Genomic DNA, 16,395 nt, shown 5'->3' on the forward strand with positions numbered 1-16,395 from the left:
GGCATTGCTCCTGGACTGCCCAGTCCTGGAAGGGGAAACCTGGCTGGAACTCACATATTTTTCCTTAGGGAAACCTTTAACTGAGGATTCCAGTCCCACCCAAGAGACAAGACCTGTCTTCTAAGTCTGCTGTCCTTTGATAGATAGTAACTCCTCTTCCCTGTGGTGAGAACATCTGGAGATGAGAGGCGGGTGGGAAAGTTTCAAGTTAATGATTTGTCCAAGATTGTGGAGTTTGCATCTCTAAATGCTAGCTTAAATTAATGGCAAGTTCCTAAGTAAGGAATTACACAATTTCTCTTCTGTGGCCACTGATGATTTCATTTTTCCAGTACGCCCATTGTCCCTAAGGAGGCATCTGAGGGAGGAAGCCTCTCCTGCTGGTGGGGCTTCCATGGGACTAGGAGTGGGGGCAGGAAAAGAAAGGTCACAAGACAGGAGGGGACATGCTTAGTCTAGCTAGACCCATCCCGAGTTTACCTTGGCCTTTGAAAGGAAGCCTTGTAAATTTGGCTGAGGAAGTCTGGAAATGGTAGATTCTTATCAGCTTCAATATAGTCATATTTCTATCATGGCAAATGGGACTCTGAAAAATCTAGAGCATTTAACTCTTGAAAAGATGTTACACATGCTAAAGAGACGGTAGAACATAGAGCTTAGGAGCATAGTCACTGGAACCAGACTCCTGGGTTCAAATCCCAGTGTTATCACTAAGCAAACTGATGGAATTGTCTTCAGCTCTCTAAGCTTCACTTTGTGCCTGTATAAAATGGGGATATACTAAGATATGCCTCAATTAGAAATGTGTAAGGATCACGTATAAAGTGCCTAAAATAATGTCAGATCTATACAAATATCCACATATATTTGATAATTAAGTGAATATTGACTAGGCCCTGAACTTGGGTATTCTCTAGATGAAAGTTACTTAATGAGCAAAATAATTTTTTAAAAGTTGTTAGACATGCTAATTTTTAGACGAAAGAGATTATAGGCACATCTACACTCACTTGGAATTATTTTTATTCTTTGTAATACTTTCTATTGAAAAAACAATATGGCACTGGATCCAGCTATCAAAGATATTATCTTTGCATCTGGGAAAGCATGACTTTCTTTGTCTCTTTGAACTGATTGCCCTTTTGATTTTTGAATCAATGGATCCCTAAGGGTAAGGCAATTACTATTTATTATATGTCTACTCTGTACTGGATGCTTTAATAAGAAGCAAGGAAAGAGGATACGAGGAGAAAAAGAAAAAGAAGTAGGGGGAAGACTAAGAAGAAAAAAAAGGAAGTGAGAAGCTACAGCTAATATTGATCAAGTGTTTGATCATACTAGCTACTGCTAAGTGCTTTACATGCATAGTCTTACTTAACAGTTCAATACTATTATCACCTCCATTGAGATTATGAGAAATTAAATTATATCTCTATAGTATGTGGCAAAATGAGAGCTTAAACTTAAGTCTATCTGATTCATGTACTGCCTTTTCTTCATATCCATCATCTTACATAACATCCAGAGTCACCCTGCAAAGTAGGGTGTTCTTACTATTCCCATCTTATCTGAGAAAATGGAGCTCAAGCAGGCTAAGTCAAATGTACAATGCCATCCAACAGGTAAGAATGAAATATGAAATTTAAATACAAATTTGGCTGACTCTAAAACCATGGTTCTCTCTATGCCATCTCACTAAAACCTCTAAAATATCAAAATCTCACTGGTAAGTAAGTCTGTTCACCTTGAATGAAATTAATGCTCTCCTGATATATAAAACATAAGCAAATAAATCTATCTATATTTATACCTATATCTATATACCTATATGTTACCTGTATCTCTGTATTCTCTAACTCTATTCAAAATGAGTCCCTGCACATATGAGAAACAACCACCAGGGAAGTACTGTAGAGGGGTGGGAAGAGCTTCACTAACATGTACTACCCTACCTGAAGCACAGACTATGTTATACTTCAATTGCCTGGTGTTCCCTCTGATTTTTGGAAGATAAGCAATAATTTCCGAAAAAGATGCAGGTTGGAGCACGCTGAAGTTGAAGATGCCAAGCCCAAACTCTTTTGATAGTAGATATATGAAAAAGCATTAAGAAAAGGGCTTTGAATTGAGCTAATAGACAGTTTAATTGAGTTTTGGGACAAATGCTTTGATTAGATGGTGAAGCAAAATCCAGGTTCCAAGGGGCTGAGAAATAAGAAGAGAGAATGGAGCAAGAAGTTTTATTGTCCAAAAAAGATGAAGTGGAAAGTGATAGAAGGAACTCTAGAATCCAAGGAAGGCTATCTGGTGATAGAACAGGCTTGCCCATGCCAAAGTGTAGTGGAAAAGCCAGTAATGACAAAGGCTGTATTCTTTGTATGCTGACACCACAAGCTATGGAGTCAGACAAACATGGGTTAAATCTTAAATCCATAACCTACTGCTGTGTAATACAGATCTCCTTCTGAGCTTCAGTCTCCTTTAGCCACTCAAAAGTTATGTTTTGAATACCTACTATGTACCTGGCACTAAATATAGAAGATATTGTGACCCAGGATAAATCTTAAAGTTTGAAAGCAAGATATTTGGCTTCTATCCTTAACTTTAAAGCAAAGGAAATAGTCTCTGTGCTTTCTAACTTCTTTCTTCATAAATCACATACCATTCATTAAGATGTACTTAGACTGGCTGGGTGTGCTGGTTCACTCCTGTAATCCCAGCACTTTGGGAAGCTGATGCAGGTGTATCACCTGAGGTCAGGAGTTTGAAATTGGCCTGGTCAACATGGTGAAATCCCGTCTCTGCTAAATATACAAAAATTAGCCAGGCATGGTGGTGGACACCTGTAATCCCAGCTACTCAGGAGGCTGCAGCAGGAGAACTGTTTAAACCTGGGAGGTGAAGGTTGCAGTGAGCTGAGATTGTGCCACTGCACTCCAACCCGGGCAACAGAACAAGACTGCATACTGGAGTTCATTCAGAGGCTTATAATCAATATGGCCTGGATAAGACTAAGTTGGCTGTGGATTAAATCATGACATCTCCTCTGAAATTCACGTTGAATCTTAATCCTCAATGCAACAGTATTAAGAGGAGTCTTTGGGAGTTTACTAAGTCATGAGGGCTCCACTCTTATAAATAGGATTATCATCTTTATAAAAGGGCTCAATGTTAAAACGAATGTTCTTTTGCCCTGCCCTTCCATCCTTTCTGCCATGTAAGGACACAAAGTTTCCTTCCTACCAAGTATGCAGCACCAAGGTGCCATCTTGGAAGTAGGGAGCAACCCTCACCAGACACCAATCCAGCCAGCACCTTCATCTTGGACTTCCCAGCCTCCAGAACCATGAGAAAGTAAACTTCCTTACAAATTTCCCAGTCTCAAATATTGTGTTAGCAGAAATTGACTAAGACAGAATCTACACCAAGATTCAGACCCATGTGATAAAAAACTGTTGAGGGAACTGAGAATTTCCAGGAGAGAAGAAAAAAATCAACTGAGACCTAAAATATCTTCAAAGACTTGAAAGACTGTTATTTAGAATAGGAGACAGGATTAACTTTTATTGACCTTTTTCTAGTGCAAGGCAGTGTTGCTAAGCACCTTACATGAACTATCTCTGAATTTGCAAAACAATTCTATAAGATAGATATTAATCTCACTTTACTGATGAGAAAACAAAAGCTTAAATATTTAAGTAACATCCCAAAATGCATATAGTATTTCTTGTGACAAAAGTAATATTTAAACCCTCATCTCTCTACTTTCAAAACATATGCTCTGTCTAGTAATTCAATAGCAAAACTTGCTCACTATAGTGTTTATAAATAGAATTAGAAACTACAAGGATAAGAAATGTATAGAAAAATACTTTTATTTAATATAAAGAAGAGGCTGGGCATGGTAGCACATGCCTGTATTCCCAGCACTTTTGGAGGTCAAGGTTAGCAGATTACTTGAGCCCAGCAGTTCAAGACAAGGAAACATGGGACACATGGCAAAACTCAATTTCTACAAAAAATACAAAAATTATCCAAGCATGGTGGCATTGCCTATAGTCCAATCTACTTGGGAGGCTGAGATTGGATGATCACTTGAGCTAAGGAGATCAAGGCTACAGTGAGCAATGATCATGCCACTGCACTCCAGTCTGGGTGACAGAGTGAGACCCTCTCTCTCTCTCTCTCTCTCTCTTTCTCTCTCTCTAAATACACACACACACACACATACACACACACACATTCTAGTAGTGATGGAACAGGATGTTTAGTAAGTCACTGAGCAAACCATGCAAACCATTCTAGGAGTATTCAAAATGAAGCTCTTGCAGGATATAGTAGAAAAGAATCAAGTAATACATAAGGGTTGGCCTAGATGACCGTATAATCTCTTCTATTTCTTTCTTCCACATAGGCACTGTTGTGATCACAAAATAAAACAACGAAATGTAGAGAAGGAGGAGCAAGAAGAAAAGCAGAAAGTAGCAAAAGTATAAGTAATAATTTGTCTTTACTCAGCACTTATTAGGCACCAACACTCAACATATGAATACCCATTTCATTCAACACAGTACTCTCAGATATTGGGAATTATTAGTAAACCCACAATATAGGTGAGGAAATTTAAGGCTCAAAGTCCATTGCCACAAGTAACTAACAGGGGAAAGGAAACAATCAGGGCTTGATGAAAGATGAGACCAGCATGAAAGACAAACTTTCAATGACTAGAGTAAAAAGCTCAAGTTTTTCTAATAGACCACCTTTGTCTCAAAGTTTTTCAATACTGGCCGTGGGGAATTGCCAAAAAAAAATAAACAAAAAAAAAAAATCAATCCTGATCAAGTCTTTAGAACTAAATACATAGTTACAAGAAATACAAGGCCAGATGAGGATGTTAAATAACAACATGGGGATGCAATCAGCAAAATACAGGTTTGGGGAGCTCTATAGCACAAACAACCCAGTTTTACCCATAAAATATCCCAAGGAATAAAATGAAAGATATATAGATTAGAAGAGATTTGTTTATCAGCCAACTATAACATTTGGATCCTATTTAGTTCCTGATTTGAAAAAATAAATGGGTACCAAAGATATAAGGCAATCTGATAAACATGAACGATAACTGGATGTTTGATGATATAGAGAAATTATTGTTCATTTGGGAATCCTGGTAAGGGTATTACGGTTATCTTTTGAGTGTTTATCTTTAAGAGATAAGAACTTTAACATTTACATATGAAATAATCTCACGTTTGAGATGTGTTTTAAAATTATCAGGGCAGTGTAGAAGTAGATGTGAGAGGAGGTAACACAGGATTGGCATAATTGATCACTACTAAAACTAGAAGATGATAGGTACATGGAAATTCATTATGATATTCTCTCTACCTTCGTATATGTTATACTTTTTTGAACTAAGTTGATTTTGGGGTGGGTAGCAGATCCTGGGATTTAACAGTCTTCCCCTAAATGGGATAATTTGGAGATGAAGCTAAAAATGAAAAGACACACATGATCCAAGGAGAGTCCACATTCTTTCTGGTCTTCCTCTCCTCCCAGGATATGCATTTATAGCCTGGAATCCTTTTGCTCAGAGATGCTAGGCATGATGTAACTCTGTCGCCCAGAGAAGGCATTACACAGACTGACCATCTGTGTAATGGTACAAACTCAGGCTGCTTTCAACTGCACATGCTTGGTGAATTGTGAGACACATCTGGAATGACTTTTTTTTTTCTTCTTAGATTAGGATGAAATAGAAAGAGAGAGAGTTGGATTGTTTATGAATTCCCTCGGGGCTCTTAGCATCACTGTTGACTAAAGTTGCCTAATGACCCAAGCAGAGGTCCCTGTGAACAAGGTTAAGTTCCGAGAGGGATGGAGCCTGCAGCTTGCTCTTCCTGGAAGCCCAGCACTGCCCTGGCTGGGGCAGTCTTTGATGACACCTTCAGATAAATGATGGCAGTGTGATAAATAAGCAGACACTGGACTGCTGGGAAAAGGATTCCAGACCTGGCTCTGATATTTGGTAGTCTTATGGGGCTTTAGAGGATGGCTGGCTATACTCTCTGAGTCTCAGTTTCCTTATCTATGAAATGGAGATAAACAATGCTACCTTCATGGTTCTATTGAAAGAAGCCAAAGAAAGCACCATGGAAACATGACAATGCAAGCTGGTGACCTTTTTTCACACATTCATTCAATCATTTATTTTCATTAAGCGTATTTATTGAATTTCTACTATGCATCAGGCACTTTACCATAAGCTGTTGGCATAAGGCTGACTAAAAGCTGGTGTAGTACCTGGTTTCATGAAGTTTACCCCCTAATGTACAGGAAAATATTTTGACTCAATATAAGAAAGGATGTTCTCTTGGTGAGGGAAAGCAGATGCTTAGGGGTCACTAAGTAAGCTATTTCAAAACAGGGACTGTTCAAACACAGTCTCCACAACTTTTTGCAAGGTGTGAAAGAAAGAAATCGAGAAATAGACTAGGGTTGGACTGGATGCTTAGATAATCCCTTCCATTTCTGAGTTTACCTGCTGTTTCTTCCTCATAAATTGTTATGACCATAAAATAATGAAATTTGGAAGAGGAGGAGACATAGGCATCAATCAAACAATTTCAAAAAATAAAAGTATACCACACTGTCATGTATGTACCTATGCAATAATCTTGCATGCCTAAAATGCAATAAAATATATATTTTTAAAAAAAAGACAAAGAAATTTGTCTTGATTTACAAAAAGACAAAGAAAAAAAAAAAAGTGTGATAACTGCTATGGAACGAAGATAAAGAAACCCAAGAAAGTAAGTGAACAAATAAACAAGGAGGATCTTATCAAATCTAGAAACAATCTGATAAATGAGTAACAGTTGACTCACTGGAAGGAAGAAAAGGAGAGAAATACATTCTAAGTACAGGGAATAGCATCTGCAAAGTCTCTTTGGTAGGACAAAGCATAGTATTTCCAAAAACTAGAAGAAGATCACTCTGGCTGGAGCACAAAAAGCAAGAGAAGTAAGAAGACAAGATGAATTTTAAGAAATTAGAAGGTTTTCGCCCAAGAGGCCCCTGTATACCAAGGTAAGAACTTTGGTTTTTATCTTAAGAGCAACTGGAAGTCATTAAATGGTTTTAATCAGGAAAGTGATGTGAGCAAGTTTTAGTTTTGAAAATATCACTCGGGCTGCAAAGAAGTGGATGGATTAAAAGAGGCAGGGGACTACTGAAATGGTACAGGCAAGATTTGGATCAGTTTGGGGAAAAGTGAATGTATTGGAGAAATTCTTAAGCAGATAAATCTACAGGATTTGTAATGGGTTATACTTCGGGGGGCATGGCTGCAGGTGGAAAGGAAAGAGTTATCAAGGATGACTCCTTGGTTTCAGGGTTTCAAAAATGGAAATAGAAAATACTGTCAGAAGAAAGGGAAGACAATTCATGGCAAATGTAGTAGAGTAGTCTGCAAGGATTTCAAATGAGAAGCTACTATACTTTTATTGTATGGTAGGACCCAACCCTAGAATGAATCAAAGTGAATCACTGTAGACAAAGATGCCTGCTTTTTCAAAAGTTTTGGCCATTAAGTTAAGAAATGAAGACATAGTAACTGGAGAAGGTAGCTAAATGCAGTGACATTGCCTTTAGTATGCATTAGACTTTAACTTTTATTTAAAAGTTGAAGGAGAGTAGCTAGTAGAGAGAAAAGTGAGAAGAATCTCAGGTGCTTAGGTCAAATCCTGGCTCTCCAAGTTCCTATTTGTAAGACCTTGAGACAAGTTATTTAGCTTCTCCATGCCTCATTTTTCATGTTGGGGAAAAAAGGACAATAATAGCACCCACCATGTGGAGTTGATGAGAGGGTTCAGTGAGCCAAGTACGTAAAGTGCTTTAGCTAAGCTCCTGGCACCATGAAAACACTCAGTAAATGTTTGTTATTATTAAAAGGACAAGGGAAAGCTTTTCTACCATTCTCCTTTTTTTTATTGCATGTAATAACTAATTCAATGTCCCATGGAAATAAAATTTCTCTTCTCTGACATGCAAAAATGTTTGCATTTGCTAAGACTGTATATCTTGCATTTTTTATTAAATTTGGTAGTCTTCTGGTCCCATGAAAGAGCTATGTTTTCCAGTTTTGCAGGTAGGCAAGCCAAGTCTTAAGTTCCTCTTTTGTAATTGACCATGAGTGTGTTGAGTAATATGTGGATTATTTCTCCCTCTTTTCTTTGATCTTCCCTGTTGCCAAGGATTGCCTGACAGTCTGATTCTTGGCCGGTTTACTTCCTTCTCAGAATGCACTAAGACAGAGAGGAACTGACCCACAATAACAGAGAAGATTTAAGCTAGATTATAGTAAGTACTGACTTTCTTAATCCCCAAACAAGGAATTTCCTGAAGGAATTTCAAACTGAAAAATATATATGAACCAGGTTTTGGGTAGTGGTTCTCAAGCTCATTTTGTACCAGAATTATCTGGGGAGGTTGGGAAAATGAAGACTCCCAACCTGCAAAACAAAAACAGAAGCAGTAGGAAGAGACCAGGAAACTCCATTTTAAACAAACACTTCCCCCATTCTCACCTTAAGTGATTTCAGCCCACTGAGACACTCTGAGATCCTGAGATCCAGAACTCCATACTCACTAGGCACTCTTGACCTCTCTTATTCTGCTTTACTTTTTTTCTATACTTTTTAGTATCCTATATTATTTACTATGCTGATTGCTTATTTCATGTCTCTCTCACACACACTCCAGTAGAAATTAATTTTCTAGACTCTAAGGTTATAATGCCTGCTTTGCTCCTTGAGGTATCCCAAGTGCTCAGAACAGTGTCTAGCCCACAGGAGCCCCTTAGTCAATTCTTGTTCAAATGAGATAAATGGAATTTTCACTCTTCACCCATCTCATACATATATCCCCATCTAATTGACGCTGACCCTCTCATTTTAGTATTCTTCAGCATTTGAGTCAAGAATATTTAGAAAATTTGCTGATGCCATGGATCTTTTTCCCAAAGAAAAATACAAATAATGTAAAATTCTGCAAAAACTTTCTAGGGATGAGCATCCCAAGATCCTATAAAGTCAGGGATTCCTCAAACCCAAAATTAGTAACTCTTGCCATAAAATTAGCCCTGGTCCCTGCAATTCATCTTCTAATGTTACTAGAGTTGCTACCCTAAGACTCAAATCTAGTTACAAGTCTCCCTTGATCCACAATCTTGAAGGGCTCCTTATGGTTTGCACAGCACCCAAATTTTAAAACATAGCATTCAAAGTTGCCCACAATGCAGCCTTCTGCCTATCACTTTTCCAGTTTTACTTCTACCAAATCTTTCAAGCCTATTGCAAGAATGGCTGACTGAACATAAAAGCTCTGGACTCAGACATCCTGGGTTTGAATTCTCACCCCACAACTCACTAGCTGTGTTATCTTAGGTAAATTATTTACCTCTGTGAAGTCTCAGGTTTTTGTTTTTTAATTTGTAGAGTAAGCATAATAGTGAATACTTCAAATGTGTTGTAGGGGGACAGAGTAAGAGAACATATATTAATAGACATGAAGCACTTTTTAAAATGCCAGGCGTATAGCTGGCACTCCGTAATTGTTAGGTTTTATTCTTCTACATGCTTGGCACATAGAATTTGACACATTTTTCTGTCCCTTGGTTTTCCAATATTGCTTAGTCTATCTAGACCAGGGTTTGGCAAACCTTTCGTGTAAAGAACTGGCAAGCAAATATTTTGAGCTTTGCACACCATATTGTTTTCAGTAGTCGTTACTTAACTCTGCTGTTGCGGCAGGAAAGCAGTTATGGAAGATATGTAAATTAATATATATGGCTATGTTTCACAGACTTTATTTATAAAAATAGGAAGCACACTGGATGTGGCCCAGGGGCCATAGTTTTCCAACTCTGGTCTAGACTAGCTTTGAAATTTTAAGACCTGGGTTCAAGCTTCTCTGGGTTGAAGGGGACCATCTCCTCGTCTGTTAGATAAGGATAATAATAGTACTTCCCTCAAACACTGTTGGGTGATTAAATTAGATAAAGCATGTAAAGTCCTTAACACAGTTTTTGGCACATAGTACATATATATGTATTTGGTGGATATTATCATTTTCATCAGCAAAACACTTGCTTTGCAGTTCTACTGCGTGCCCATATCCACCTACCCTTCTTCAAAAATCTTTTCCAGATTCTCCCCTTCAGAGTTTCTTTCTCTCTTCTAACACTGTTGGAATGTCTATTGAACTATTCAAAAAATAAATCATGCATTTGTGTAGCACATGTAAGTAATTATAGTGGCATATGTGTCCTTGTCACTAGACTGTGGGCTCCTCGAAGTCACAGTCTTTGTCTTGTTCCTCTCTATAGCACATTTTCTAACATAGTGTATGGCACACAGAAGGCAACCAATGCAAGATAATTGCAGTGACAGGGCTATAGTGAAGGTGATGCTGGTAGTGATAGCAGTGGTGTAGTGTAGTGATGGTGGTAGTGGTCATGGTTGTAGTGATGGTGGGTAGTGGCAATAACTGGGGGACGGGGTGAGACTTGGCTGTTAATTTCTCTTCAAAGAGTAGTCATTTGGAATTCTCAGTTTGAGCCAAAAAGTGGAAATGAAACAAACAAGCTTTTCTGGCAGAGAGAAAGGATCTGCTGGAAGGTCAGGCAACCACAAGACCAAAATCACACATGACTCTTCCTAGGGCAGCATGAACAGAAAATGCTCACAGGATTGGAAGTCACAAAACCCGAGGGCTAGAAAGAACCATTCAGATCTACAGAGTATTTTACAGCCTTCAAAACACTAAAAGTCTCTTAATTTTTTTACAGACATCTGTGGGGAAAGTTACCATCAACCATTTCCCAGATAAGAAAACTGAGCCTTGGAAAAATAAAAGATATTTCCAAGGGTTAAAGTCATGTCTTACTTCAAACTCAGCCTTGCCTGTGTGACCTGAAAAAAGTCAGTCCTCAACTCCGTTCTTAGTTTTACTGTCTGTAAAATAAAGAGGTTGATTTGTAAAATAAACAGGGTATGATTTTAACAGCCCTCTCTGTTCATAAATGCTGTGTCATTGTGTGCCCCTGGGATAGAGTGCAAGATATGTATATCTTTCTCTTCCCAGTATTAAATTTAAGGAGTAAAACTGGCATTGCCTCTGGATGGGAAACAAATTTCAGGTCACAGGATGCCTCTTGCAACCTCAAAATATTTGCTTTGTATTCTGGGCAGAAGTTAGATTTGACCTTATCACAGTGCCAAAGGGGACCTTGGATGAAGTTAGCCTGCTTTTCTCAACATACAGATAAAGAACAGGAGATCTGGAGAGTAGAAGCATGTTCAATGCTGTATAAAAATCAAGGACAGAGCCTAGTTCAGATTCCTGGTGTCTCCATTTTCTAGTTTTCCCAAAGGAAACTCCCAACCCTGAGATGAAAAGTAGTAAATACTAGATTGCCTACTTTGCAAATGAATAAAAGTCAGGTCACATATACAGTAAATGGCAGAGAAGGGATTCAAATCCAACTCTGTCTGGCTCTTCACAATGCCACTCCTCTGCCTCCTCCACTTGGAAGACTCTCTTTTACCCAGAAGCTAAGTTAACAACCACACAAAGTCTTGTACATTTAAGCACCAGTTGTGCTGAGCCAAGCTCTGTGGCTTTGGGCCGTGTAAGAGCCATTTAACAGGTGGAGGGAGGGGATTTATGCATTAATCATATTCTCCAACGTAAAGAGTTTTTTCCTGTTTGTCTTGCTCAAAACCACAGCACAAAATATACTCAAGGGCTCCTTTCCAGCTTAGGCAGAAGGCATCATCTTTTCCCATGCATTTACTGGAATGTACCCAAGAAGGCCCCAACTTCTCAAGGAGCTAATGCCCAGTGGTCCCCATGGCCAACCAGAGCATATCTTGGTCCAGAATCAGAGGACAAAAATACCCCACAAACCTCAGGCATGTCATACCTTCTCTCTGTTAGTCCCTAACTGTGCCATAAAATAGGGCTCAGGATTTTACTCAGAGCCTCTACTCCAGAGGTCAGGGGTTCTTATACAGAGGAACTTCCACTCTGCATTAGAATGAGCTATGATATCCATTGCCGACAGAGTATGAGTTTCAGCAATGTTTATAAAGTGAGAAAATACTCCTGAGATCCTTCCATTTGTAAAGTGCCCTTTGGGTTAGACAATGGCCTCTCCCATACAAAATATGAATCCTACACTAAAATGCCATGTTTCTATCACTTCAGGCACCAGCAAAGTTTTCAAGTACTGCCTAGAAGAGGAGTTACCAAAGGAAACATGGAAAAAGAAAAGAGCCATTTTAAATAAACATTTTCATCGCTATCATAGACAACATTTGTCTGTTAGGTGATTTCACCCTGGACATTATGCATTCATTATCACTTTTGATTCCCATGAAGTAGGGATTGTGAGACCACATTTTACAAATGTGCAAACTGAGGTATAAAGCCACCATTCAGCATCACACAGTGAATGGGGATTGAGGAAGGATCCCAACCCAAGCCGGTGGAGCAAAGAATCTCTACTATCTGCTTCCACGTAAAGTGTCTTGTAGGAAACACAGAAAGAAACGGACCCAACTCATCTTTTTTTGTTTGCGTGTCTGTTTTGAGGTAAGAAGAGAAAGTCTCAGAAAGATAAAGGAACTTGCCCGTATGTCTTGCTATGACTCAGTGTGAAGGCCCAGGCCCCTCAACTATAGATCAAGGTTCTTTAGTGTCTTGTATCCATGTGGCCTGTAGAGATGATAGAGAAATGGAAAAGTCATGGGAGGAGGGGTGATAAGAGTTTGAGGCAGAGCTGGAGAAACAAATTATAAACAAAATGAGAGTAGCCGCTTTTTCTTCCCATCAGCTTTGTTTTATGGCCATATTCCCCTCCTTCAGGATCATTTCCAGACCAGCAGTGGGCCTGTCCCACTCATTCCCACTGCAACCTGGCTCCCTTGGAAATGTCTAAAGCACTCCATCCCCTAGGCTGCCATGACACCTTAAACAGACCTTTCATTTGTGTTTGGGGAGGGAGAAAAGAAGCTGGAGACTTGGAGGAAGCCATCTATAGTCCTTCAGCTCTAACATTTCTTTGCAAGGATCACGAAGAGGAAAAGAGACTGGAAGTGAAAAGACAGTGCCATGCCTGTCTGTCTGTTCTAACCTCTACTGGCTTCCCCGCTGCTCTGGGGCTAAACTCCTCACCCCACGTTGTACGGCTCTGCCTGATTTCTCTTCAGCATTGTCCATGGAGTTTTCTCCCAGTCTTAGCTCCAGTCGCACTGGTTTTCATTCTCTTCCTCAAATGGGTCACATTTGTTCATTCTTCAGGTCTTTGCAGAAGTTGGGCATTCTATCAGAAATGTTCTCATTCACCTCCTCCTTTCTGAAACCCAGTCCCCCACATTTATTTCATGCACTTGGCCCCGAAAACCTCACTTTACATGTCACTTCCTCAAGAAAGCCTTCTGACTGCACAAGGCCCCTTGATAACACGCTTACAACCCACCAGCCTCATACTCTGTACAGTCTTGACTCTTACTCATGTGATTGTTTCATTAATATCTGTCTTCTCCATAACTCTGTGAACTCCATAAAGATAAAAGACCACATCCACTTGTCATACCATTCACTCTTCAGGGTATAATGCAGTCTTAGCATACAGTGGGGTCTCAGAGATACTTAATGAATGAATGATTAGCATTTCCTGCTCTACAGGTCTCCTGCAAGGAGAACAGTGACATCTAGTGACCACTTTCATACTCATGGGATTCTCTGATGACACACCACTAATTGGCCTCAAAAAGACTTCACTGGATTTCCAATAAATTGAATATTTCAATGATGCTGAGGGAACCTGGCATGGAATTCAGACGTAGGGGAATCCGGCTCCTATGCAAACAAGAAAGTCCCCACCAGCCTATCTACTGCTATGCATGTGCCAAGAACACATTGCAAAAGTCCTGTGGCTTGGCTTGTAGTGTGCCACATTGCAGATGAGTACAGTGTGGCCCAGAAAGCCCGTCACTGGGGCGAGTTCACAGAGCAATAAACAGGGAAGTTCATAGTCTCATTCCTCAAGTTCTGGAAAGCCAGTCATAGACAGCTACATCCTCACTGATACATCACTCATTGAACCACTAGTTATTTTTATTTATTAATGTTTTGGAGACAGTGTTTCACTCTATTGCCCAGGCTGAAGTGCAGTGGTGCAATCACATCTCACTGCAGCCTTGACCTCCTCGTTGAGCGCTTGATGTGCTCAAGCGATCCTCCCACCTCAGCCTCCCAAGTGCCTGGGATGACAGGTGTGTACCAATATGCCAAGCTATTTTTTAATTCTCATTTTTTTGTAAAGAAATGGGGTTCTTCCTGTATTCCCCAGGCTGGTCTTGAATCCACTTGTGCAAGGTATCCTCCCACCTCAGCATCCCAAAGTGCTGGGATTATAGGCATGAACCACTAGCCCTGGTCCCATTCTTGTTATTTATTGTAATCTGCAACAGCCTCCTCATGGATCTCCTTGATTCTACTCTTACATTCTCACAGTCTATTCTGACCCTGCAGTTGGAAGTGTGGAGATATGCACATATGTATTTTATTGTTGGTTTTAGTATGGGGACCACTGATGCACAGAATTAGATTATTTGCAATGTTCAGTTTAAGACTGAAGCTCATTGTTGAGCCATGCATGGGTAGACTGTATTTATTTGTTCAGTTAGCTAGTTTTAATAATTTTTAAAACTTTAATGAACTCTCACAAATCTACCACCAAAAACACCAGCTAGGGGTCGGGCATGGTGGCTCATGTCTGTAATTCCAGCACTTTGGGAGGCTGAGGTGGGCGGATTGTTTGAGGTCAGGAGTTCGAGACCATCCTGGCCATCATGGTGAAACACCATCTCTACTAAAAATATACAAATTAGCCAGGTGTGGTGATGGGCACCTGTAATCCCAGCTACTCGGGAGGCTGAGGCAGGAGAATTGCTTGTACTCGGGAGGCAGAGGTTGCAGTGAGCCGAGATCACACCACTGCACTCTAGCCTAGGTAACAGAGTAAGCCTCAGTCACAAACAAACAAATATCAGCTAGGAACTTGATTACTCACATGAAGCATATGCTTCCTCATGCCATTACCTTACTTTTCCTGACTCAAGATTATCATCATCCTGACTCCTATGTTCATCACTTCCTTGCTTCCCTTTTTAAATCATATTATTGCATCTTTATTTATTCATAAAAGGTAGTATATTTGGGGTATGGGTGTGCTTTAACTTAAAGAAGGAAGGAAAGGGTGTTGTGCTATGTAAAATCTTTGGGACTTACTTTCTTCAGTTATTAATATGTTCATTCATTTCATATTGACAGGTATCACTATGGCTCATTCATTTTGGTTATTGTAGCATATTGTAGCATAATCTATCAAAAATATATCCCATGCTTTATTTCACTGTTGTCTCATGGATGAGAATTTGGGGTTTTTACAGAGGACTCCCTCTGCCACATGATCTAATCCCAACAGCCTTATGCTAATAATCATCCATCGCCATCATCTCTTGGCCTTCAAGATAGGGTCCATATTCCACAACTTGACTTACAATATCCTAAATGATCAGACCTCATTTTGTTTCTCCCTCAATCCTTGGTCTTAGTCATGGGGTGTTTTTTTCGGTCTATGTAGAGCAGACCATGTTCTTTTCTTCCTTAGATCATCTACCTGACACTTTCCCCACCTCCTTACTCCCATGCCTTCTCTTTCTTCTAAGAAGCTCTGTATGAACACTCAATACCCCCCAGCACTTAGCCCAGAAAGATGCTGTGGGAGGGACACATGATCCATAGAGTTCTACTAAATTTAGTCAGTAGTCTACTAGTAGAGGCCCAGGGATGTCTGGGGGCTGCTACAGAGGAAAAAATGGGGATCAAATGAAAGATGCTTTATCCACCTTCCTCTGCCTCAGTGAAACAGTGGCATCACGATTCCTGATTTTATGAATTGAGGTTCCAGAAAGATTGCATTTGGAAAAAGTGTTCTATAAAGATAAGTTTGCAAAACAGTGAACCAATAATTCATATGGTCCCCTTGAGCCTTGACATTCTATAACTAAAAGTGAGAGAACGAAAGAGAAAAAGAGGAGCAATAATTTCACGGCTAAGCATATCAACTCTGGATAAATCACTTAACATCTTTGAGGTTTCCTTAGCTGTAAAATGGGTACGATATTAAGATGAACCATATGAAATTGTCATTTTATAAGTTAAAAATGGCCAAATGTCAGCCATTTCATATGACTCAAACCAATATATATAAGTAAATCACAGATTTGGAGGGCAGAATGAATGAGATAATTCAAGTAC

The 16,395-nt window shown here is 39.6% G+C and overlaps 1 protein-coding gene across 5 annotated transcripts in view; it reads right to left on the bottom strand.

Moving 5' to 3' along the window:
• The window catches only part of ASTN2 (astrotactin 2), a 950,477-nt gene that overhangs the window by 184,246 nt on the left and 749,836 nt on the right, over positions 1-16,395 (bottom strand). The gene's annotated exons all lie outside the window — the stretch shown is intronic.

This window comes from Cebus imitator, unplaced genomic scaffold (assembly GCF_001604975.1).
Source record: "Cebus imitator isolate Cc_AM_T3 unplaced genomic scaffold, Cebus_imitator-1.0 Scaffold320, whole genome shotgun sequence".
In the NCBI taxonomy this organism is placed as follows: domain Eukaryota; kingdom Metazoa; phylum Chordata; class Mammalia; order Primates; family Cebidae; genus Cebus; species Cebus imitator.